Source organism: Phoenix dactylifera, unplaced genomic scaffold, assembly GCF_009389715.1.
Source record: "Phoenix dactylifera cultivar Barhee BC4 unplaced genomic scaffold, palm_55x_up_171113_PBpolish2nd_filt_p 001756F, whole genome shotgun sequence".
NCBI lineage: Eukaryota > Viridiplantae > Streptophyta > Magnoliopsida > Arecales > Arecaceae > Phoenix > Phoenix dactylifera.
This window is the reverse complement of record NW_024069054.1, coordinates 46225-72863: the sequence shown is the minus strand read 5'-3', so window position 1 is coordinate 72863 and position 26639 is coordinate 46225. Positions and strand designations below refer to the sequence as shown.

The 26639-nt window shown below is 38.1% G+C and overlaps 3 pseudogenes; 1 reads left to right on the top strand and 2 right to left on the bottom strand.

The window, feature by feature from the left end:
- Positions 1-1400: 1400 nt before the first annotated feature.
- On the bottom strand, positions 1401-9564 carry LOC120109041 (annotated as a pseudogene).
- Positions 9565-20987: 11423 nt separating this feature from the next.
- On the top strand, positions 20988-22421 carry LOC120109042 (annotated as a pseudogene).
- Positions 22422-25717: 3296 nt separating this feature from the next.
- LOC113461051 lies at positions 25718-25826 on the bottom strand (annotated as a pseudogene).
- Between the last annotated feature and the right edge of the window lie 813 nt (positions 25827-26639).

The following is a 26639-nucleotide window of genomic DNA, read 5'->3' as shown; positions in this document are numbered from 1 at the left end:
CATGTAAACACCAAGTGACTTTCACCATTGACATGGTATGTAATACATATGTCAAATCATGAGATCCCTGATGCCAACATCTAGAATCATAAAATCAATTATATGATTCAATGAAATAAACATAGGAGAACCCCTAATTTGAGAATTTTTTAGTTTAATTGAAAGTAAATTCTACAACACACACCAACATTCATGCATCTCCCATGGATTTAGCTATTGTTTCTCTCTCCCCAATAGCACAATCAACCTGAAATGACAACCTTATCTCTCCACTGTCCTGAGGTCCTCTCATTAGTTTTAGATTTCTTTTTTGGTGCGGACTATTTTTAGATCTTAAATGCCCTATCAATGTTACTATGAGACCAACTACATCAAGCCCCACCCCCATTATTTGGGTTAGCTTTATGAGTCCTTCACTAAATCATTCATATTAGAGCTACATCTTGCTCTATCAACATCATAATAAGTCCATTATGTGATTTTAAGTTTGTTGCTAGAAGTCAAGTCACTCCAATCTCCCAACTCTCCTCTCCAACAACTAATACACGTATATCACTCTAAGACTGGTGGCATAGTAACAGGTTTGCACCCATCTCCATGATCAAATGTGCTTGATATTCTTGTGCACAAAGATACATACAAATAAATGATTTTTCCCTAAAGGCCAAAATCCTTCAAACTTAAGGGATGTCTTAAGCACTACAGAACAAGCAACATCACTTTCACCTTTATGTAAGTTTTTGTCAGCTTTAAAGTAGGGAATGTAATCAAAATTGGTTAGAAGAATGACCTTGTAAGTTGTAACTTTCACAAAAAAGCTTGTCGTCAAAGGGTTACTGTTTTGGATTTAAACACTGTATCACATACCCAACTTACTGCAACATCTTTTAGCATATATAGCATATGAAGCAAAGGGTATATTACAGAATTTATAGGCATCATATCGTCTGAACATTTATATGTTTCAATTAACTCTCAATCCGGTCACTAATTACCAAACTAATACAGGTACACTGTATATCTGATACCTGTTCTTAGATTTCACATATGCTGCTTAACCTTGCATGCCAGTAATTATTAATACTGATTATAATTAAAAGGATATAACTATGGCCTCAAACATATAATTACCCAAGTCACCAATCAAAAAAATAATGGAAACTTTAAAATATTTAGGAACCATATATCAGCTAATAGTCAATTCACTCATTTTCACTGGAAAGGATACCTTAGCCAGAAAACAATAGGGGAAAGATAACCAAAGTGCTCAGAAAAATAAATTCACAAAAACTGATTAATGATTCATCTTATTACTTCTGAATATTAAGTTCCAAATAGAGCAAAGCCCAATCTAACAGTTTCTAATTACTCAATTCTTACATCTACAATCAGTTTTTTGACAGATATAAAGAGCTTGTAGAAGATCATACCTGCTTCTGTTCATTACAGTGAGAGCACCAGAAAGCTCCATACATCTTAGCACCTATGGAGTGCAGGTGTTTTGCAAGAGATAGAGCAAATGGGCTTGATCTGTTTGTTATCTTAGTTTCATATGGTTCAAGAGTAATGTCATTTGAGCTGTATAAATTAGAAAGAGCACAAGCAAATCAAATATTTTCTCATAGAAAAAAGAAAAAAGCAACAAAATGTAACAGAAAATGACATATAACATAACAAAGCAAGCAATCATTGTAACAATTATCATTAACATCAACAATTGTTTTGTGTATACACATATAAAACAAGCATAAATTGCCTCTATAGTGTCAAGATTCTATGTAAGTCATGTAGCAAAGAATAGTAGGACTATATGAGGATATCACAAATAACTGCAAGGTAGATTAAATTCTTGCCTACCTCATGAAGACATACAAAATGATATGGTCAATGCTCAATGTTCCCATTGAAAATGAAATACATGCAAAATGCTCTATAAAATAAAACAAGGAAAGATGGTTTAGTTCTATTTCTATCATTTGTGAAGTGCATGAACGTTAAGAGGGTAAACACTTTCTTTTCATGCCATCAACGTCGCTTTTTAGTATTCGTGTTCGCCTTCTTTCTTCCTTCCCTTCCACACGGAAGGATCATGGGGTTTTCCCAACATAAATATCCAGGGGTGCAACTGTTTAGTAAGCAAGGATCGGAACGGGCGGATCCCAGGGCGAATTCCTGATCTATTTGTTTCAGCGTTAGAGGATTGAGCTTTGTGAGAGCACCGCACTGCGATTGAATGGCGGATTTCATTAAAAGGTGGCTGTCGTATGTGGGTGGTCAAGGGACTATATAGTGCATATGGCGGATCATGCATTATGCGGCCATATATAAGGGTTCATATATGGTTACTATTTTTAATATTTTTAAAAGTAAATATAATATATTAAATACAATAATAGGAACAATAATGAAGTTTTGTCATTCAGGGAGGTCAAAAGTTCGAACCAAGGTCGGTGGAACTGTTCCGAACGTGCAGTTCCGGCCATTCCGAGCCGTAACGGCTGCTCACCGGTACATTCCAACAACGAAAACGAAACCCGTTGCTGGAGCTGGAGAACGAGAAGGAAAGAGAGAGCGAGCGGTGGAGGGAGGAAGAGGGAGAGGCCAAGAGGCTGACGGAGGCCAGCGGAGGCCGCGAGAGGCGAGGCCGCGGTCGGTTCTCCTATTTCGAACGAAACAAGGGTCCGACTGCGGCCTCGCCTCTCGCAGCCTCCGTCGGCATCCCCCGACCTCCCGCCCTCCCCTTCCTCTCTCCCTCTTTTTTTCTCTCCCACGGTCTGCGTGCCCTCTCCTCTGTCGATACAAGACCGACACGGCCCATACTGACTCATGCCGCTGAGGAACCGTATAGTGCTCAAAACCGGTTCTGCCAACCTTGGTTCGAACTATGATGGTGACAAATTAACACCATATAGCTTAAAAAAAAGAAAATAAAGAAACTAACACCTAGTGATTATTACTTAGTATTTGTACCTAATAGCAACAACTATAACATAGTCAACATTCAACATTAGTAATACCTGTATCAGACTCACCTAAGACCCACATGAAACCTAACTATCAACTTGGAGTTGCTTCATCTGTGCAGGCCCACATAAGGGCAGGCCAAATATGTGGTTCCAAAATGCTAAGAGGGCTCACATATTGAACTGGACAATGCCAAGTGGGCCACATATGCGGCTTCTAATGCTAAATGAACTGCTTTTTCAATCCATATGTCGCATGTCTGCATATACTAACTCCATATAGGCAACACAGTGCATCCACATATGTGGGTGCATATGGAGCCGCTAAACCACATTTCAAAACATTGCATGCTATGCAGCTGTAAAGTTGTGATATCACTTTTTTTTGGCTCTTCCATGTTGCAAGTAATGTATATCTTGAATAACTTTCCTCGGAAATATTTTAAATGTGGAATTTGATGATAAGAGTAACTGGAATAGTATAAGTAAACATCCTAACCTTTTTTTCATATTGGAAACCACATCTCTCATGTAGAATTAGAATTTAGTTTGGCCATATGATTAACACCGTTAGCTGAAAGTGGAAAGGTAGGAAACTCTGGCTGTTAGATTCAGGTGGCCCAATGACAGATTAAAATGGGAAACTCTTTCGATTAGCAGAAATTTGAATGTGGTAGATACCAATGACCCAATAGCTAGATCACTAGATTTTTTCTCTGCTTACATTTAGAGAGATTTTTGAGCTCATTAATGGCTGGGGAAACTAATTTATTGCGACTGGTAGTGGGGATAAAAGGTAGTGGAAATTTCTGATACTGAAAATGTGTATTATACATTACTTTACACAATTATATCCAATGAGCTCTTAGACATTACCTTATACCAAGGTATGCCGTACCGGCCCGAACTGGGCGGTACAGGGCGTACCATATCATACCGATTCAGTACCGGCACCCAATACGAGTAGCATTCCGACATTCGATATGCCAAAAAAACTCTGTACCATACCGTACCGACACTGTGCTAATGTGGCACCGGTACAGAGTCCGGTACCGAAACGGCGAACCTTACCTTATACTTAAATTATATCCTTAGATTGCATAATCACCACATTAGCCAGGACTGTGATGAAATGGGATTATTTTGCTTGAACAAACATGGTTTCTAACAGCCTGTATAGTTAATATGCTTATTGCTTCTGGCAACAGTTAATTACAAATGTTTTGATATATCAAATTGCTGAATGCAGTTGGCACAGACAAGCATGAAAGAATATGAAATAGCTTAGATGCTTGAGCTTTAATTATTTTTGGATGCCTTGGAGGGATTTAAAGGAGAGAAGATATCTTCACTAATAGAAAATTTGTTTTATGCATGTTCCATCTGCATATCCCATATACAAAGATATTTGCAGCTATATTGATACCATAAAAAGCTAAAGAAATCCCTAACCAAATTGAACTCATTTTGATAGTAATTAAATGAAATACATGATTTTTTTCTCTTTTGGGAAAGTCAGCTAAACTAATTAGAGGATGCAATAGCAGTCACATAAGTAGCCTTACAAAATTTGGTTTTAGCCCACCAACATATCAATGAATAGAGAAGCAGCTTATGTTATTAACTATAATGTAGATCACAACTTGGTTTGATATGAGTGAAAATATAGTTTAATTGTTAAGTTCTGCATCTTAGATTGCAATTAAAATAAGATGTCAAAGTTAAAACAAAGTTAGTGTTGTTAAAAGCGGCTACCTAGGTGCATAGGCAGCCACCTAGGTGCTTAATTTGGCCAAGCTGCTGAGACTAAGTCCAATTAAACCCAATTTCTCTAAGGGTTTCTTTTCACATTTTCTTTCCCTCTCCAAGCCCCATGTCAGACATGTAGAAGGGAATCAAAGACTATGGCCAACCTAGTAGTAGCTAGTGAGCTGAACATTTTCTTTCTTTCTTCTTCTTCAGACCAATGTCATCTTCTCTTTTCTTCCTCTTATTTTTTATTCATCTTTCTATTCCTCTACTACCTCTTCTTCATCTGGCCTTACTTTGGAATTTTTTTTCTGTTCTGCTTGCCTCCTCCATTTGATGGTTGGTTGTTGGTGTCGCCTTGCAACCTGTTGGCTGCTACATCTTGCCTTCCTCTTCCTCCTGTTCCTTTTGCTTCTTGCTAGGGGCTGACTACCTGGATATATCGTGTAGCTTGCTAGCTGCTATAGTGGCAGCAATGCTGTTGCTGCTCTCCTTCTTCTGGTGGATTTTGATCTTCGAAATTTTTTAAGTGTGAAAATCAGTTTTCGTGATATGATGTATGGTGAACCAAGAGTATATGTGATATAGACACGTGCTTATTTATGCATATGTTTAAATGTATGCATAATAAAAGCTCGGAGGGCTTTCATCCCTAGGAAGCTTCCTAGGCACCCACCTAGGCCATATTGGGGTACACAGCCTTGCCTAGGCAATTTGATAACCTTGGACAAAATTCATATGAAAATAACAGAACGCATTAATATTCTAGCATGACTTACATAAGTTGTTCATTAGATTTATTATATGAGGTGTTTTAGCAATAAATGTTGTGTATTCTAATCATCCAGTGTCTGATTTTTGGTGCAAATGCCCTGGTATGGAGTAATACTATGCCATATTACCTTAAATAAATATACATTGTATAACAATTGGCAAGCATATATGTCTTGATTCTAGATTGTAGGATATTATTTCTTGATTTTAATCCTTGCTTTTGCATAAAATAACACCTAATAGCCTTGGAAAAGAAGTTAAGAACAGTTCTGTTTTTCAAAGAAAAAAGGTCCCAAAATATGTGCATCTCCCCATGCCCTTGGGAGCCAGCACCACTGGCCATGCCCATTGTGTGCAAAATACGGGCATAGTACCACAATGGAGTGAGTCACCAGCATGTGACATTTTCAACCTTAAGGGGATTTCTGTTGCATAATCTAGCCAAACCCTAATCAATTTTATAGACAATGGTATGGCGCTTAACCGGACAAAGCAACGAAGACAATCTGATGCTATGGAAGTTTCTAAGCAGATGTTACACTCCACTAACAGGTGCAAAATATATATATCATGGCCTAACTACCTAAAAGCATCACTATATATCAGCTTAGTGACACCTTATATAGAAACACTTTTGAACTAATAGATGCCCAGAACCAGTTTTTTTCAGTGAAGCCTATAAATGTAGCGTAAACAATCTATCCTCAATTTTTATGCACAAGGGACTCTACTATGTAAGAAAGGAGGAGACTCAAATTGAAATATAGTAGGCAACAAAAAACTTCCTAAGTGGTCCTGTAAAACATCAATAACTATGTCATGACTTGATGGCACTACTAGCATAAACAAGAACATCTTATAAGAAATATATTTATGACCATGTGAGCAAGAAACACTCACCCAGAAAACTGTTGAGTAGCTGTTGTATATGAATTTGTTAAAATGGTAACAACTATGCCGGCAATAACCAACTGTAAACCACCACCTTTTGGATTTCTTCCAGATCAAAGTCCTACCAAAGAGAGAGAAGTTGAAATAAACTATCTTCCGATAAATTTCTAAGGGTAAATCTTCTGCTTGAAGAAACTTGCTTGTCCCACCTTGACAGTAATGAAAAATAAGATGAAAGACAGAATAGCTGAGAACAGACAGTATGAACAAGATGTTCCAGCAAATGTTGTGCTTAGAAGATACAGAAAATAAGCACTTGCTGTTGCCATCGAGGTAGTCGTCCCAAGTAAAATCAAGCGTATATCAGTTTCACCAAGTTCATTGAGCAAATGCTTCCCAGTCTGCTGCAGAGAAAGCAATGCAACCAATCCATATGCAAGCATGCCAACCAGCGGAAGAGGAACACCTGGCAAATGCAAAATGAGCAATCATGAATCCTCTTTCAAACATGCCACCTGCAATGTAAGTAGCAAGACATTATGGAATGTCTAGATCAGATGAAAAAGAAAATAACTATTCAACTTAAAAGACAGAAAGGGGGAAAAACCAGATTTTGCTTCAGAGGAGGTGGGACCATATATAAGGTCATCTAGCTTTTTGCTCCTCGGATTAGTCCCAGAACTAGGTTAGTTCATACAAGAGTCCATTGTAGTTCTGCTTTGATCCATGCAGAGACATAAGGAAAAATCAAAGGAGTGTACTAGAACCTGGACAAGGAATAGGAACCCTAAAGAGCAATCATCTGGTAAGAAAATATGACATTGATTATCATTGAAAAGGTATATAGAAAATATGCGTAGATTGGAAAGCATCAGAACCTTTACAAATAAGAGATACCCCTTGCATTGCTACACAAAAGCCCATGGTCCAAATTGACAATGGCTGCTATTCTAGTACCTGGGCAACAATGTTTCAGACATAGGAGACCTATAGAACCTAGGTTTTAGGAGGAGCTCCAACACCCTAGCCTAGGGCCCTTCCATCTCGGCAACCTTGTGTGCAGCTAAGCTGCCCTAGCAGGTGTCTGAGCAGCCAGGAATGGCCTGGGTAGCCCAAGCAAGGCTCGGGCTTTGGGATGGTCTTGTTATTAACTAGGTGGTCAAGTTGATCATAATACACATATCTTTACCCTTAATGCCTTATCACCTTACCTTAGCTACAACTTATAAAATCTCACAAATTATTGATTGTTGTTTGCTTTGACCTAAATAATGGTTATTTATCATTCAGCGGAGTTGCTTCTACATCTTTCTAATACATCTCCCCATGCTTCTCCCCACTAGCCTAAAATACTTCCTTATCTTCCCAAATCCCATAGACACCATTGTTGGTGCCCTATAAGATAATGCCATCTCACATGGTGGTCATAGTTTTCACAATAATCTCACATCTTCCAAGCTTGGTCTCACTACTTGTAATCACGAGAAGTTCCTCCAAGATCAAAGCTCCTGCTTGAGAATGGAAGATGTGATGCTCAAACTAAGGACAGTGGCCGGTTTTTCAGTCATTTTTTGCTTGGAATGGGTGATGCCGTTCTTAGCCATTGCGCTTGAGGTAGTATGTTACAAGAAAGGGGATAATGGTAGGAATGGCATAAGGGTTGTTTAGGTATAGGAAGAGGTAAAGATAAAGTACTTGGAATGGTCTAAAAAGTTTCATATCCAAAAAACACCGCACACTTCCCTACAGGCCCTCACCTATTTGCTTTGAAGACATGGCCCCCATCGAACTACCATAGTCACCTCTCCTTCAGCCTTCTCCTATCCTGTAACTCCTCCTGATCGTGGGTCAATGTTTCTTGAAAATTTAAGTTTTTGCTAGTATTAACTTATGATGTTAACACTATAGCATGTAGAGCATTTTATGCTAATTTCTTGTGAATTTTTTATAGCTTTGGATGCCACAAAGTATTTTCTCTATACTGAACTTAAGGTTTTGAAATTTGCAGGGAGGTTTGGAAGCATATGGTACAGTCCAGAGAAATTTAGAGGATTTTTCCCCTTCTTTTTTCCTTTTTTCTTTATTTTTTGGGGGAGGGTGCTATTGGGCTATCCTAAAGCCTAAATTTCATATGTTTTTCTATTACCATATGCTAGATTTCCACGAATCAGTAAAATGATATATCATATTCTAAACATGACTTTTTTGAACAATTGAACAATCGAACAAAATTATTTCTGATTTGTTTTCACAGCAACCATAGAAATGGTACATAGGATCTAAACAATACATTCTTATACTTTAAAAGAATGTCCATTTTTTTTTACTTTCTTTATTTTAGCTTCCTTGTTTCAATTGATGTTGTTTGAATATAGTTTGACTTTTTAACTCAATTACTAAAACTAAAGTCTAACACATTGCCCCAACGCCTCAAATCCAGCCAAAAACAAAATTTTTTAGACCTCTGGTATATCAGTTTACAAAAAGGTGCTAGATTCTTTTAGATGGATCATTAGGAGTACAATATCTCTTCACTAAAATCAAGATCCTTCTTTAGAAGAAGAATGCATGCAACAAGATTCCAAGAATCAGCATCTTTAAGAATTACAGTATATGCACAACACCATTACTTGGCAAGTTAGGAGAAACGGAATATAAGAGGAACAGTTTCCCTAAGAAGTACCGAAGACAGAGGAGTAGTCGCTGTTAAGGACGTCGCTGCAGCTGCCGCCTCCGACAGGGCAGAAGGCTTCAGAATCTGTGAGTTTCAAGTAGGTAAGATACCCGGTCTCAGGAACCCAAGCGTTCCAAGACCCGCGCGCCAAGTGGATGTAGAAATGCCCCAAAGGGAAGTCTTCTTTGACGTCTCCTCATCCACCTCAGGAGAATGCCGCGCCCAGCACTTGAGTGGAAATCCCACTGTCCTCTGCAAACGCATCACCGTATAAATAGAAGGAAGCAAAACAAACACACCTTCGAACACACACACACAGAGACCGAGCGAGAGAGAGACCTTGAATGGTGGTGTGGAGGTGAGAGAAGTGCGGGCAAAGGAGAGGATTGGAGGTTGCGAGATGGCGAGGGCGGCCGAGATGCTCGCCATCGATGAGGGAACCAACGAGCTCCCGCTAGCTGCTTGCTCTCTGATTTCACCAACCTCCTCTCAGCAACTCAATACACGAACCGCTTCAGCAGCTCGGCGAGGAAGATAGATTTATGTTCTTTCGTCATTCGGACCGTTGGATCTCGCCCGCACAGCTCGCAAGCACCCCGTCTTCTCTCATCCATCGGCTTGTCCGGCTCTCGAAGTGACCATTGCGAGATCCAACGGTGATTCGCGCGAACGAAGGTGAATCCTTCTTTCGGACACCGGGTTCGGGCTGTATCTGTCGGACAAAAGAATGATTCTTTTCACAACTTCCGTTGGATCGCTCAATACCTACTTTAAGAGCTGTGCAGATAGATTAAAAAAATTAGCATGCTTTGAAATTTGTGTATGATGCGATCCAAGGCATTGCAAAAAGTTAAGGTACAATCCGAACCTAAAGTACGAACTACTCTCGCTTTTCAATGTTTTCATCATAGACATCAACAAAAACAAGCAATAACTGTGCTATACAAAATAATTCGAAATCCAATAGAATGACACAAATAATGACTATTTATTATAACAAAATAACATTATTGTTGAAATCTATATCCACACGTGAGTCATGCTGAAGTCCACACGAGTGGCTTATTATATGGTGTCCTCTGTGCAAGAGTCTAAACTCATTCAATGGACATATATAAACATTAGTCAATTTATGAACAACTCAAAAGTGACCCTATCCAGATGAAATTAGGTTAGATCCACCGGTGATTATTAATTTAAAGGTATATAGATAAGAGGTGTCGATCGGATTAAGTCAATTCAAATGCGGATCAGATCGGATGCAAGATAGATCAAAAATTTATTAACCTGAACTCGACCTATTTATTAAACGGATAAATAATCTAAATTTGAACCTAACTAATTTATTAAATATTTAACTTAACCCAACATACAATGGGTTGAATCACATTAAATAGGTTAAACGCTAAGTATTGCCACCTTTATATGGATCACACAAAATCCAATCCTATTGAGAACTAACCAAAAGCTAATAATTTGAAAATTTACTTACCGGTATCTTCTTTAGCTCACAGTGTTATCAACCAATGCATATGCTTCAAGATCGTCATCATTCTAGCGGTGCTGCAATGAAATCCGTTAACAATTATCTAATCTTTTGTAGCAGAGATAGTTTAGGTTCAAACTCATGCACTTTCCAGCTTAAAGAAAAGATACGACGTATGTACCCAATTTAGCTTATCTACTATTTTTGGATTTTATTTTTTAAAATTTTGTATTTATTTTTGGATTTTTTTTTTTTAGCGTATTCTTCTAACAAAAAGGTAAATAACTGAAACCAGAGTTGCTACCTCAGCAAAATGGTCCTACGCAGGACCAAATGGTGTGATTAATTAGCAAAAGGAAAGGGAAGACTCCTGATATGGTGGGTCCTCCCAACAAGAAATGACCAAAGGAGTTTCAATAGTGAAGTTCGAGACTGGATCAAAGCATGATTGGAGATGATTCCTTTACTAGATCAAGGCCATTCTCAGTTATAAGAAACTCTACAACTTTCTTTGGTTCAGATTCATCAAATAGAGGCTCTAATTAAGTAACCTAAAATAGTGAATTAAGCATGATTATTTTTTTTATTTGTTTTTATTAGTGTTTATTTCTTTTGGATTCTTTCTTCTAAGTTTAATGGTGCTTTACAAGTGATATTGCAATGTCCATTTGAGCAGTGACCTATTAGTCTAGGATACCCTAGTGCATTCTTGGTTTGTGTTGGACTGAGAAAAGTAACCTAACAAAGTGACAGTGCACTGTCCATAGGCTCAGGTTTTGGAATTGGGTGCCAAATCCCCTGCCTTGGCTTACTAGACCTATTCCTGGGGGGTATCCTAGATTCTAAAAGACACCTACCCCTTAAAATTTTGGGAGCTGTGAAGCCTAATTAATCTGATTGGTATGGGCTGAGGTTTTGCTGGTGAGACAATTGGTGTGCTCCATCATCACTCTAGCCATACCCTAAGTTTTTCAAGGTCGAGCCTCCATTAATCTGTAATTGATGTGTAATAGGACTTGGCCTGATGTCTAGAGGATCAACTCCTCGACTTCTTCATCTCATCATCATAAGCAATTTTACTTGGCCTCAGAGTTTCTTTAGGAATTATATCTGTTGAATACTTGAATCCCAACTATGAGAAGATACTCGGTCAGAGAATGATTTCTCTATTGCTGTGTGCTTACTTGACCACTGGGCTACTATCGAAGATTCTTGCTACTGATTGGATTGCTTCTAATGCGGGTCTTCTTCTATCTATGTGCTTGATCTGATTATCATTCTTACCCAGAAGAACCCTCTCATATATCTCAGTCTATATATGCAAACCGAGGCTCTGCTTCATCGTAGCCAAAAAAAAAAAAAGGATAATTTTTTTTTTAGTGGATAACATGCCTTGATCTATACATTAGTTGCTATAAAAGCAACATTGGCATTGCACCATGATTTATAGCAATTGTCTTCCTTAAGAAAATGGCTAGAATGCACATGAAGCATGCAGCCGTTAAATATCTTATATTAAGTCTACTTAACCAAATTATAAATTTTAAAAGTTTAAAATTTATTTAACTATTAATTTTTAGAAAAAAAGTTATTATGAGTGAAGGGTTAAGGACTGATGAACCTATAAAGCTGAATAACTTTTAGTATTAGAATTTAAGTAGGGTTGAGAGAGAAATTAGGATCAGAAAGAGTGTGGCAAGGCTTATAATGGAGAAACTAACTAATACAAAATTAATTGAGGGTATCATAGGAATTGAGAATTTGGCAAATGTTCCAATTTCTGTATACAGTTAGGAAAAATGAACCCAAAAATAGGTTTTGAGGCACCTCTTTTATTTTAGAGTAACACTATGTGGCTTATGTTATGCGTGCACAAACAATTCTCTTGCCATCGGGTGTGAGATGATTAGTGCAACTCATGGATTTATTGCCAAAATAGAGGGTTGATTTATTATGGGCTATCAAATTAGCAATTGTGCGCCTGAAAAACTTTTCTTATGTGTATAACGGGTACCTTGAAGCATTTTTCCTTTATTTTATAGCGTACATAGATTTATGCATGTCATAGCCATTGCTATGTGTCCATTTCTTTGGTCTATTACAATGATCATTTCAAATGCTAAACATAATTAACATCCACCTACAAAAGTTTTTTTTTTTTTTTCTGACTAGGCACTCATGCTAGACTACCCTATTGTGTGAAGAAATTAACATGATTGGTCCAAATCTTTAGCAATATTACTTGGGAAAATTCTCAACTTAATTATACTTAAGATTTTATTCCTTGATAACAAATATTTGAATATCAAATGGTCAATGCTCCAAAAGTTTTGGAAACTGATTCTGTATTTCGGCACCCTCTTGCTTTTTACTATGTGCAAGGTGATTTAGCTTGAATGAGCAAGGCATGAGCCTTAAGGTTCTTTGAGACACAAGCCTCTTTTACATTAACTTCTAATAACTGTTCAAGTCAACATGGCAACATTGTTAGTTAACTCTCTTTTCAAGTGTCGTAGAGAGAAGCTTGGAGGGAGAAAAATGCTTGGTTGTTTGGTCCATCTTTTCTTGGCTACGCATGAGGGCGCCCTTGAGTATTTAAGCGTGACCATGATCCCATCTATTAACTTTTAGTATGTTGTTACAAATGGTATTACATATGACCTAATTTACAATTAGACAGTATAGTATGGTTATTAGCGCTAACTATATATGTACTGATCATGATATTTATGATTGTGATTGGATCCTTTCTTAAAAAGGATACGGGGTCTAATAGAGGAATATATTAAAACTTCTACAAGCATATATTAAGTCCCACATTGTTTATGCATTGAAGAGGTCATTAGCATTTAAGCATGCCTAATAGTAAAGCTCTAGCATGACCCAACTGTCTCAGGAGAGACTAGACTCTTTTTATTCCCTCTCTCTTATTACAATAAAATAATAGCTTTTATAACTATAATTATTTAATGAGCAATTAATGGCTATTGTAACCATCATATAAGCTGATAATGATTTTGTTGAGGAAGGCGTTATAATATATATATAAAAAAATGTCGTTTTTGAGACCTTGTCTTTTGGACTTTGGACTGACACGCACTCCTCCCCTTTAACTGTGGTAAGGCTGAGAGCGGGCATTTAATATATCATCATAGTTACTAGTATGCAAGTTTACTTTATTGATTGACATGGCAAATACAAAGATGGGCAGAGTAAACTGTAAAGTTGGTGAAAAGATATGCCAGGATTCGTATTAATCCATGCAAGTACGGATGGGATACGCTGTTCCAAGGTACGGATCGGCTCCCCTCCATCCATCCTCGCTGCAAACGCCGCATCTGGGATGGCTGACGCTGCCTTTTTGAAATGATATATGATGCATTAAAGCTCAAGGGCAGAGAAAAGATCAAAGCTAGAAAACATAGAGCTGCGCAATGGCACAAAGATATGTAGATATATAAATTAAGTTAAATATGAAGAAAGAGGGATACGGGAGCAAAGGAGTAGAGAAATAGTAACCCATGGCATGGCAGGAGGAATTTAATAATCACCACCAGCTCTTATAATTAACATAGGTCCTATTTAGTAAGTTCATTGGGTTTACCAACAAAAAGGTCTTATTATATTTGTATGTACCTTAAATGTTTCCAATGCAGATTCTGGCAATATGCAGGAGAAAAAGATAAAAAAGAGCCGTTCCCAGAGCCATGCGTCTGCCAGCTTTTGTTAGCCTAATCAGGAGAGGGTCTTCGCCTAGGCTGAGGCCCCATTCTTCAAACACCTTTGTTAACTCCTGCTTTTCTTCCTCCATGGTTAGCTTTGTTTAGTGGTCTGGTTGGCCTCGGGTTACCGCCATAAATACATCATCAATCCTGCCATTTGTTCTTTCTCCCATTTGGCCTCATTTTTTCACGGTCATATATTGCCCATCTCATCCATTCATTCCTGCACTGGCCTCTCAACCTTCTCTTCCATCTTCTCCATTGTTGGTACATAGTTCCATGTTGGGAGAACTGGAGGAAACGGTGAGAAGGGAGAGAGTTGGATAAAGGGAAAGAGATAGCAGAGGAAGAGGATGAAGAAATGAAAGAAATTAGAGCTATGGTTGAGAAGAGGCAGGATAAGCTTTATCCTGCTCCATTGGTTTCCCATCAGGAGGGTTGTAAGGGACCGTTCTGTTTTCATGGACAGCCTCGGCAGTTCCATGCTGCCATGGTACAAGTTCATGTATGCATGTTATTTGTTTTTCTGTCATTGCTTTGCTTTAGTTTGTTTCTTTAGCTAATCTTTAGTTTATCTACAAGGAACAGTAAATAAACCAAACACAATCAAATTTTTACATTTACCTTAATCAGTTTTCAGTTTTTATTTACCTATCTATTTTTGTAATGCCAAGGGTACCTGTGATAGGAGGCAAGGATCTTGACTTACATCTCCTCTATATGTCTAGTCACTCAGAAGGGGGGTATTGAAAAGGTGGTCTTCCTGCTCCCCAATCTCTGTCTATTTCTGTTTATATATTAAATATGACACTAATCTTTGATCGCTTCCTTTTATTTAATCTTTGTAACATCACCTAACCTAACTATAGTATTAATGTTGACTAATAAACATTAAGCAGGTAATTGTGGAAAAAAGTGGAGGGACGGTGATATCTGCGTTCAACTTTCCTCGCACCACCACAAGTGCCATCTTTTGTACTTAGGAATATTATTTAAGTCTTCTACATCAGTACGAGCAGGTTGTATTTCTTTGGAGCTCAAGGCCCTCTCATATCTCCATCAGTGGGTCATGGCGTGCTCATTTATCTAGTCTTTTAAACTTCTATTTTTTCATTCATAGCTTGAGAAGTAAGCATGCAAATTTACATATTTAAATGTCTATTGGATGTAGATTGTTTACAAAACAAGACTCTCAATAGAAAGCTTGATCAAAATGAATCTGTTTTGGACCCGGCCAGAAGGAAGAGAACACTCTCAGGTTCCCAGTCAAATGGTGATTCTTTTATATATCTTCTTTATAGTTTGTTGGATTACATTCTTTTGTCCTTTTAAATATAAATAGAGAGTGTCCAAGTGCAGACAACCTCTGCTTGGGTTCATGTAAAGAGGGCATGGGTGTAGTTCTTATAAACATTTAGATGGTAATCACCATTTGCGTTATAGACTATGAGTTGAAAGACAAAATACTAAAAAAGGGGTAGTTGTCCTATTTTCCTTGGTATGATATATTATTATTTTTTTCTGTTTCAATCACATAACACTGTCTGAGTTTTGATCACATATCGTGTGTATTTAGCACAACATCACCGCCTTGAGGTGATCTTGGAAACCTATAGCATTACTAAGTTGGGCAGTGATTTTAAGAGTAGGGGTGATTTAGGATCACTGCCTTGTAGGATCATTCAGCCCGGTGATCTCATCGCCTCTACCCACATCACCTTGATCTTAGAGTAATCACCTTATACCAAATGCCACCTATAAGTGCTCTGACTTAGGTTGTCTTCTTTTCTGTGATGGCCAACCCATTAGCTCAGCGCAACAATCACTGCCCCGAGGTGATCTTGGAAACCTATCCTCAACGACGAGCTTAACGTTAGTAAGTTGGGCAGTGATTTTAAGAGTAGGGGTGATTTAGGATCACTGCCACGTAGGATCATTGGGCCCGGCAATCTCATCACCTCCACCCACATTACCTTGATCTTAGGGTAATTGCTTTACACCAAATGCCACCTATAAGTGCTCGGACTTAGGTTGTCTTCTTTTCTGTGATGGCCAACCCATTAGCTCCTAGCTAGCCATCATGTAAGAGGCTTGGATTATCCTTCTAGACAATGCTGTGCAGTATTAATGGAGTGTCAGTTCTAGATTAATCTGATCAAGCCCTTTGGAATACCACATTGACATATCACTGATTGTTGGAGAGCCTTGCCAGTGGTGATTAATTATTACTAATCTCATCTTCCTCCTAATAAGCAAGAACCTAAATTATTCTTCAGAAACCGTTTGATTAAGTATATTTTGCTTAGGTCAATGACTGAGCCCTAAAGTTTGGATGCACCTCAATTTGGACTTGCAACCATTTCAGTTTGGAAATTGTAGTTACTCCGATGTCACTCAGATATATTCTTCCCAAGATGAATGAATAGCTTACATGCTTTCTAGTGGATAAAGTAAAAAATAAGTAAAAATTAAGGTCGGCAGAGCCAATGCAAAGGTGCTCCATTCTACCCAATCTTATATTAAAATGGTTCGATTTACTAATGCATCTTATTTCTACGCTTGGAAAACTAATAATGAAGAAAAGATAGCCTTTAACATTTTTTTTTCTCTTTTTGTATTTTGTTGGTCTGCAGCCTCCAGCTTTGTCTCTCATCTCCTGCCTCCTATGGGAAGCCAGCAAACAATAGGTAAACTTTACACACTCTCATTTCCCTCTCTCTCTCTCTCTATCTATCTATCAGTAGTCCACTCTCAGGTTTGTTCTAGTAGAATTTTTCTAAAAATAGTTTTAAGTTACTTGTACTCCTTTCTTCCACAGCTAATGGCAATGGGCTTGCAGCATTTGCTTCCATCCCTCTTGCTTCCGCTCATGAGCAAGGTAGGCCGGCAGCAGGTGAGTTTGCTCTTGCTCTTCCATCCCTCCCTCCCCCCATAGGTTGGATGAAGCTGTCCAAAGGTCTACCATGTTACCCTTGCTTAGGCATTACTTGGGTTGAATTTCAACCTTAATTCATTTGTTGATGCATGTCAGAGAACCCACAAACATAAGTACTGTTGCCTGCTTGACACTTAAACACATCATGAATTGTTTATTATTTTTGATGTACATGAATTGTTTGTTATTGAAGTTAATCTACTGGATCATTAACAGCCTGGTATAAGAGTATTTCTTGCATGAACCTAACAATAGCCACTTGAATTAATGCTACTAGGCCAAAGAGAACTAAAGCACACAATATGCATTATGGATGATTTGTGGAAAAGAAAATGAAGGTGGCATAAATTGTTTACTATAATGTTTGCATGACAAATGGCAAACAAGTAACCATCATGTGAAGGTTTTTCGCAAGTTTATTTAGTCCATCAAATAAAAGCAAATCTTAATTTACAATACTTGGTAAATGATCGTTTACCTTGCAAGTACCATGTTTAGTAAAGTAAAAAAGAAATATTCTAGACAATATTCACATGATACTTCTTAAAGACCTAAGAGTGAAAATGTTCTCTATATTTTTTTTATTTTACATGAGAATAATAATTATGAACCATTTGCACCAAAATTATGTTCGAACTCTAAACTAACATAAACTGGTTTATTCAAGAACACATCAAGAGCAAGTTAGTTCTTCTTACCAAGGATATGTTATGCATTACATATTTGGTTTCTTAAGAAGTGCCCTTTTCATTTCTCTTGTTGCATCCAGTGCATTATCCCCTTTAACTAATAGAAGACAATGTCTTTGGAGACTGCTGCCTCAGAAAAGATTGCTCAGTGGCATTCTCTTGTGAAGCAGATGCGGCATAATTATTTTAAAAATCCTCACAGAGTACATGGTTGTTGCATGTACTATTGCTCCGAGTCATGTATATCGATACTGAGTGAAACATTAATTCTTCCAGGGAAATATAATCTTCCAGTTACAGGAAGGATCATTGGAAAGTTCGAGCATGGTTACTTTGTTACGGTGAACACTGGTTCGCAGGCCCTCCATGGAATACTATATCATGCCCCTCAGCCTTCAGCCTCTTCCTCCATAACGATTCAAAGCAATGCTATTGTCCCATATGCCCCCCAAACCCAATCAAGGCACAGGAAGAGGAGGCGCAGAAACCGTGACCCAGACCATCCGAAGCCCAACAGAAGCGCCTACAATTTTTTCTTCGCTGAGAAGCATGCTAAACTGAAAGTTCTCCACCCTAATAGGGAACGAGATTTCAGCAAAATGATAGGAAGGCCTGGAATCAGCTCACTGAAAGGAGAGAAAGGTTCAGCATCTTTCCAATAGATTATGTAAATGCGTGCTTTCGATTCAATGACAGTATATCATTGCAACTCTTAGAAGTACAAGAGATATTTACTAGCTTGTTTGTTCTGTTGAGCAGGTGTATGATGAGCATGGAAGGAGGGATAAGGAAAGATATAGGAGAGAGAAACAGGAATACAAGGAGAGGTTGAAGGTAGCACAAACAGAGGCAGTGAGTGCAAAATTCACTTGGGATAAGCCATCCCAAGTGAATTCTGAGGTTGATTTGCTCCCTCTTGGGGGTAAAATGTTGTCCAGTTCTAAGCAAAAAGTTAGCACACTTGGTTAGGCTTCAGAGAGGGATACACATAACCAGTTAAAAATAGTGCATAGCTCACAGATTTGCGCATCAGAAAATCAAATGAATGTTTGTACTTCATTTTACAGTAAGAACATCAAAGAAGTCCAGGTGTATACTTGAGATGGCAATCTTTTGTGAAAGTATATACTATCTATTGACAGTTTCACTTGTTGGCATTGTTAAAATATCAAGCCTTGCTGATATGGTGTTTCTGATCTTTAAGACCTTGGGCCTCATTGAAACAAAATTTTCAGTCTAGGTGTTATATGGTAGGAGTAGGACAGCTTGTTAAATTTGCAGGATATCTATGCGTACATGGAATCAAGTCTGTTTATAGTTCAGATTGTGACATGAAGCTAATCTGGTTAGTTTCAATCCAGTAAGCATGCATGATTCAGTAACCTGATAACAAGATCACAAGAACTGCGACATAGTAACCAATGCTTGTATCTATGAGACACTATGATATAGTAAGCACCCCAAGCAGAATGGATGTTTAAAGGATTCCCAAACAGAAATTATTCAATAAAAAAGTTCTTTTGATTGCCATCCAAACATTGCATCCAAAAGTTCAGAAAAATTTCACTAATAGTTATGCTTTCATACATTACCAATATGACCGAATCAAGTACAATTATCTACTTGAGATGATTATGCCAAGAAAGCATACAAAAGATATCCATACTAAAAGATTCATTAGCTGTGTAATATAACACATTCCAACTAAAATAAGTATAGACAACAATGGAAAGAAAGTATCTAGTAGTTCTAGCTATCTGTCTTCATGACTTTCAAAAATGGAAAGTTTCATTAGCAGTCTAACTCTAAATTGTTAATGTATCAAATCAAGCAATCTGTCATGCTAATATTATATGATATATACAATATTATTATATATAATATATAATTTGTCATATAATATGTTATTAGCATAATAACTATAACAAGATAATAATTAATTATGACAATACAATATATTAATATAATATTATTCATATTATATTTATAAATGTATTTAGTAACATAATTGTATTAAATTATTATTTATATGTAATTATATTATTAATTGATTAGTGTATCTTAATATAATTGTATATAGCAATATAATATACAAAAATTCTTTTTTACTATTATTATTTATTTTCCATATGCTTGACTAAGAAAAAGCATATGGAAGTCTTTTTTGACACAATTTATATTTTTTTGTGACAATCTCGTATCCAGAAAGAACCTTTGGTTGTACAAATTAACTAGCAAATATAAAAATACGGTCGTGTGGGCAGGCCTTCGACATGCCGACTAGTTTGTGAGCTTGCTCAATCATCATGAAGAGTGACTCAACCACGTTATCAGTTGGATCCAGAGGATTTGAGGGTACGGGTGATGGTCATCCTCTGCTTTGTGACATCTGGACCATGACGAGGGATGGAGTGTTTTTCAGGCAGCATACTTTTCGTGAAGCTAATGGGGCAATGATTGGATGGTCGCCTATGTGGCCAGCCATATAGTAATCGTATGGCTAGGGATAGAGCTGGCTCGGATAACTCGGATTTCTATTTTTTCATTTATTAGATGTATTTGTACCCGTCAGATATGAATCGCCTGTCCTGCAAAAAGAAAAAAGAAAAAGAAATAGGTTTATAAACTAGAATGGAAGTCTATGCTTATTTGTAGCCCAAGTTCTTAGAGATCAAATATGGCCATGATGTTCAAATACCTTGGTAGCAGTATGATCTAAGGATGACATTGTGAAAAGTGGCCGAATCCAAGATAACTCCATGGTCGTCAACTTTGGATAACTCGCATCTTTTCAATTGGGATGTAAGGCGATTGTGAGATTCGTGTCACAAAGGCCGTCACTCATCCCATAAGAACAAATAATTTCTTTAAATATATAAAAGAAAATAAGACTTTATTTTTTTTGAAAAAAAGGATAAGTTTATCTATCCATTTGTTCTACCTCCACCATCCCCTATCATCCACGTTCGAGTAGAATCCAAGCAAAGAGATCAAGATTCAAAAATTCAGAAGAAAGCGGGAAAAAAGGGGGCTAATTAGTCTCATCCGTCCTCAATCCATGGCCTTCTCAGCCCTTCTTCTCCCCGAAATCTTCCCTTCCTAAGATGCTCCCAGCACGTCGCTACCCCAAATTCCGCCATTCTCCCTCCCCTCCTCGCTGCTCCTCACCTCCCCCCCGCCGCTCCTTCGACCTCCGGCTACTGGACGTCTCTGATTCCCCAGATCGGTCCCAGCTCGAGGCTGCCCTCCCCGTCCGCTTCCCGGAGCGGATATTCGAGGCGATGCGCTACTCCGTCCTCGCCGGCGGCGGCAAGCGCGCCCTTCCCATCATGTGCATCGCCGCCTGCGAGCTCGTCGCGGCGACCGCTCCGCGGCCTTCCCCACCGCCTGCGCCCTCGAGATGGTCCACGCCGCCTCCCTCGTCCACGACGACTCCCCTGTTCGACGCCGCCCGCTCCCGCCGCGGCCGGCCCTCCACCCACGCCCGCTTCGGCGTCGACATGGCCGTCCTCGCCCGGGCGACGCCCTCTTCCCCTCGCCTACAGCCACGTCGTCGCCCGCACCCCGCAGGACCTCGTCCCCCCCGCCACCCTCCTCCGCGCCTCGCGGAGATCGCCCGGCCCGTCGGCTCACCGGCATGGCCGCGGCCAGTTCCTCGACATCACGGCGCCGCCGCTGCCGGGGAGGCGAATGTCGTCGCGTGGTCGAGAAAAAGTTCGGGAGATGCCGAGTGCTCGCGGCGTGCGGCGGGATTCTGGGCGGCGCGGCGAGGAGGAGACGGCGAGGGGCTGAGAGGTACGGGAGGGCGGTGGGTGTGCTGTACGAGCCTGGTGACGACATACTGATGGAGGAGGCCGGGTCGAACGGGAAGATGCGGAGCAACGCAAGCGTCGTGGTGGCGCTCGGGATGGACAGGGCCATGGAGATGCTGGAGGAGCTCCGGGCGAAGGCCAAGAGGGAGCTACAGAGGTTCGGAGACAAGTACGGCGACCGAGTGCTGCCTCTCTATAGCTTTGTCGATTACGCCGTCGAGAGGGGATTCGTCGTCGAAGCTGAAGGAGAAGGAAAAGCTGCTTCTGCTGCTTCTGCGACTGCTGCTGGTGCTGGTGATGGAAATGGTGATATTGGGGTGGATGGTAACTGTGGGCCATCTGGAGAGTGATGAAGTGAGCACACTAGTTTGTTTAGCTCTTGTGATTCTTTTTTTATTATTCTTTTTGGTATTGTGATTTTGGTTCAACTTATTGGTAGGAATTGATGAAAACTGTGTCTCTAAATACTTGTTTTACTGCATTCGGACTATGCGGCGTGGCTTTTCAAGTTGAGCATATTTACAGAGAAGTTAATGGAGTCGTAGATTGGATAGCCTTATATGTGGTCAATTATTGGAAGATTCTGAGTTGGATAAAAAAAATTGTCTAGAATATTTGGAGACTTATGTTGTAGTCAAAAAATATATATATATTTTTGTTCATGTACTGCACCTTTTCTATTTTATGTAAACTATGGGTTCATTTCCTTGGATGATTTGGCCGCTAGTCATTCTTAAAATTTGAGGTTGCTTGCTGCTTTGTGGTAATCAAGTATGATTAATTAAACAAGTCGAGAATGGTGATGTTTTCAGTGGATGAGGCAAGAATAGAGGAAAGAATTGGTAATCACAATTTTTGTTCATTAATGTCTCCGTAAAATGGATTCTCTCTCTGCAGCTTAAAACTTCCTGCTGGATTAAAAAGGATGTCTTTTCCACCCTCTAGAGGGAGAATTAGGTGTTAGCCATGTCTACTTGATTAGATTTTGTATGGTGAGATCCACGCTCATCTAGTTGATGGTTTCGATGGCAAACTGTGACTCCTTGAACTGCTTGAGTTTTTTTGGTAGTGGTAAGCCCTATATTCTTCAAGTTGATTTGAATGCTTGTTAACCATTTCTATTTGATTAAATTTTGTATTGCGAGATCTTCTCTCATCTAAATGGCTGCGGAATCCTAGGACTGTCTAAGATTTTGTTTTGGTACTGGTAAGCCTTAGATTCTCTAAGCTGATTGGAATGCTTTTAAGCTCATGCAATATCCAATATATGAAACTTCAAAAGTTGTTAATCCATACTAGTTTAATTTGGGTGTAGACCTAAATAATGTTGAATCCGAATTTGGTAAATATATGTAGTATCATCATATATTTCTATGCATAATTATTCACAATATATTACAAAGTAATCATTTTTAAATTTTTTGTGGTCCATGAGTGTTCAAGATATATTAAAATTGGATTGTTATCTTCCTACAGTTTCTCCTCCTTTTGTTTCATAGTGAAATTCACCTCTTTTTTTATTAGGAAAAAGTTAATTACTGGAATATGATATTCTTCTTTCGCAGTTTTGTCAGATTGTTACTCTTGATTCTGCTGGCTGTGCCAATACTAGAATAGGATGAGCAACCGCTGTAACAAAAAAAAAAAAAAGCACTAACAATTTCCGACCTCCACCTTCCTTGCTAGGAACTGCTGCAAGAACTTTTATAATCAAACCTTGGCATCTCCACACCACACCATATCATACTTCCAACAAACTTGGCAGCCTCCAATAACCTTCCAAACTTCACCAACCCACCAAAGAGAGAAGAAATAATAGGACCCTCCCCTGCTTTCCTTAGCCTCAACAGACCCTTAAATCAGACCATGGTATAGTTTTATGTATGGAGCTTAAACACCTTGAAAACTCTACATCCCCTAAAGCCTCAGGTGTGGCATTATCTTGCACTCCAGCCCTTCGCTTCGCCAATTCACCAAACAACATATAACTGCTCAAAATCCTTCCTTTCACCATCCTATTAAAAGGCAGCCTAAGTTTCCCAAACCTCTGGTCCCTCACTGACTTGAAAATCCTCATGGCATCCTTGAACCAGTTATTCTTGAATTTCTCCTCGTATGATTCCACATCCAGCTCAAGCCCTTCGTAGACCAACTTGCTCCAAGCTTTGGAAGGCTCCATCAAGTCCCTCCTAGCTTTACAGAACCCAACAATCAGAAAACTATAGACAGTCTTATCCAGTGCAATAAGAGGCCTCAACTTTGCAACCTCTGCATTGGTGACATCAATTAGCCTCCTTCCGCTAAGAGTTTTAATGACTTGTGTAACAACCCAGGATCTTACCCAAAATGGCTAGCCGGAAGTTATTATTTGAGTTTCTTGATCCTATATAAGTACCAAAGATCGACCTAGCGAATAACCGATATGTGACTAAATACACGTTTGCACGGTCCTCACATACTCTTCCTGTTCAAGCTCTGACGTCCTCGTCAGGCTAAGGGTTCAAATTCATTCAAATCTAATAACAAACACCACGACCAGCTTATGGTCAGCCCTAATGGATCCATGCTGCAGTATCCCCTAGTCCACATTGATTATGGGCTAGGTCTGCTCTAATATCATTTATAACAACCCAGGATCTCACCCAAAATGGCTAGCCGGAAATTATTATTTGGGTTCCTTGATCCTGTGTAATTATCCAAGATCTACCCTGTGAATAACCGATGTGGGACTAAACATGCCCGCATGGCTCCTCACAACTTGATTCAGAGTCTTGACATTGTAAAAGGATCGACCCAGTATATATTTAGAGTTTGCTGCTTGTTTTTTTTATGCTTACATATTTAGTTTTCTCTTTTTGCTGACTTGTATAGGCTATTGTCTTTGTTGACCGCAGGATTTGAACTACCCAGTGTATGTATTTGAAAAAAAAAAGTGTAATTAAATATTACCGAATTCCATTACCTTTTTGCTCTTTAATTACTTCTACATACCTGCAGATGGATATTAAGGCAATAAAGGGGAAGTTAAAATGGGAAATTTAAACAAGTACTCCTACACTCTTAATTAAAGGCACATGGATAAAGCCCTTGTTTATGATGGTTATGGAATAATAACCTGACCATCAGCTTGATATATGCAACCAATCTATACTATTCTTTTTCTAGATATAGAATAAGAATAATATTAATTTTCTCAAGCCAATTTTATTAGTTTTTCCTACGCACAGGAATACATGCAGAAATTCTATTCATAGCTTCGACTTTTATTTTAGAACCTACCATTGGTTTTCATAGGGAAGCATTTGGAACCAAATTCTCTTTGACGAATTATAGGCTAACATATACAACTCTCTCTCTCTCTCTCTCTCTCTCCTCTCTCTCTCTCTCTCTCTCTATATATATATATATATATATATATATATATATATATAGATATGTATATTCAACTATTATTTTGGTGATGTTATATGGATGTTTCAATTTTGATGATATATATTTTACATATTTCATATGGTGGCACTATATAAAGGTTTTGATTGATGGCTTTGTCTTGTATATTGTTTCTAGCAAATAGGCACTTGCAATGCATATTTATATTTTGTATGATCATGATCATATAAAATAAGATAGTCTTGTAATTAGGTTTTCTCCCTTATATTTGCCTAGTTAGCATTTTCAATTTTTTTTATTTGATTATTCTCATGGAGAGAACCTTCCTTTTTTACTTATATATGTATCATATTTCACTCATATCCTTTTTATTACTTCAAATATCAACTAACTGAATTGGTATCAATCTAGAAAAGGGAATTTCAAAAAATCAAAATTCTTACTATCCATTAGGAAATTTTACACACAACTTCAAGTCAATGTTTCCAAAATAGTTATGATTACAATTTTTTTAGAAAAATGCTATTCATGCATACAATATAGATATTTTCCTATTTTAAAGCTATCATTTTTAAGCAAAGTATATTCGTGAAGGGATAATATATCTGCTTTATATTTAATTTATTTTTATTTATGATTTAATATTTTAATATCTTGGTGGTCAATGACCCATTCATTAGATATTCAATTGATAAGAAGAGATACTACACTTCATCTTAGCCAAAAGACCAAGGAAAGTATGAATTTAGGATTTATAAGTAAGGCTTTTCGCTAATGGATTTTCTAAATTGATAAAATTAGGTTAAACTTAATTAAAGTCAAGCCTCAATCATTCTAACTAAAACTTGAACTTAGGTTTTATTTGATTTCAATAAATCCGTTTCGAAAGGTTATTTATTTAAAAATAATAACATTTAAAATAAATATTATATTTCAAAAATTCTTCTCGTAAAACTAATTGTTTTTCTCTCTCTTGCAACCAAACATGCACTTAGCTTGAATAAATTTGAATCAAACATTGTACATGTTTCACACAAGTTCAATTCAAATGAAGATCATCAAGCTAATTAAAATAGGCTCATGCTCAACTTAGTTAAAAAGTATGATAGATCAAATAGTAAATTGACCAAACTTGATCTCAATTTCTTCCTTGAAATTAGTTTGAAGCCAACCTTGATCAGGTCCAGACACTATCAAGCTCAATTGTAAATTTGTAATTTATAGTCGACAACTTATTAAGAAAAATTCTTGGGGAAAGTAGTAGAAAAGCCGTGATTTGTCCCTTTCTGAACGTTTATCCATTTACTCGTTAACCATGCACATAGCTGTTGATCCTTGGCTCCCAATCTATAGGTGACAATTTATGACCTGGCCCTATCAATCCGTTCATAAAGCAGATTTGGATTTGACATAAACAAGTTTGGAACATAAATGGGTTAATCCATCTAGATCTGTTTATTAAATAAATTAGGTTCAAGTTCAAATCTTGATCCATTAAACCCATTTTGACCTATTTAATAATTAAGTTGGGTCATAGCTTATTTGAAACTTACT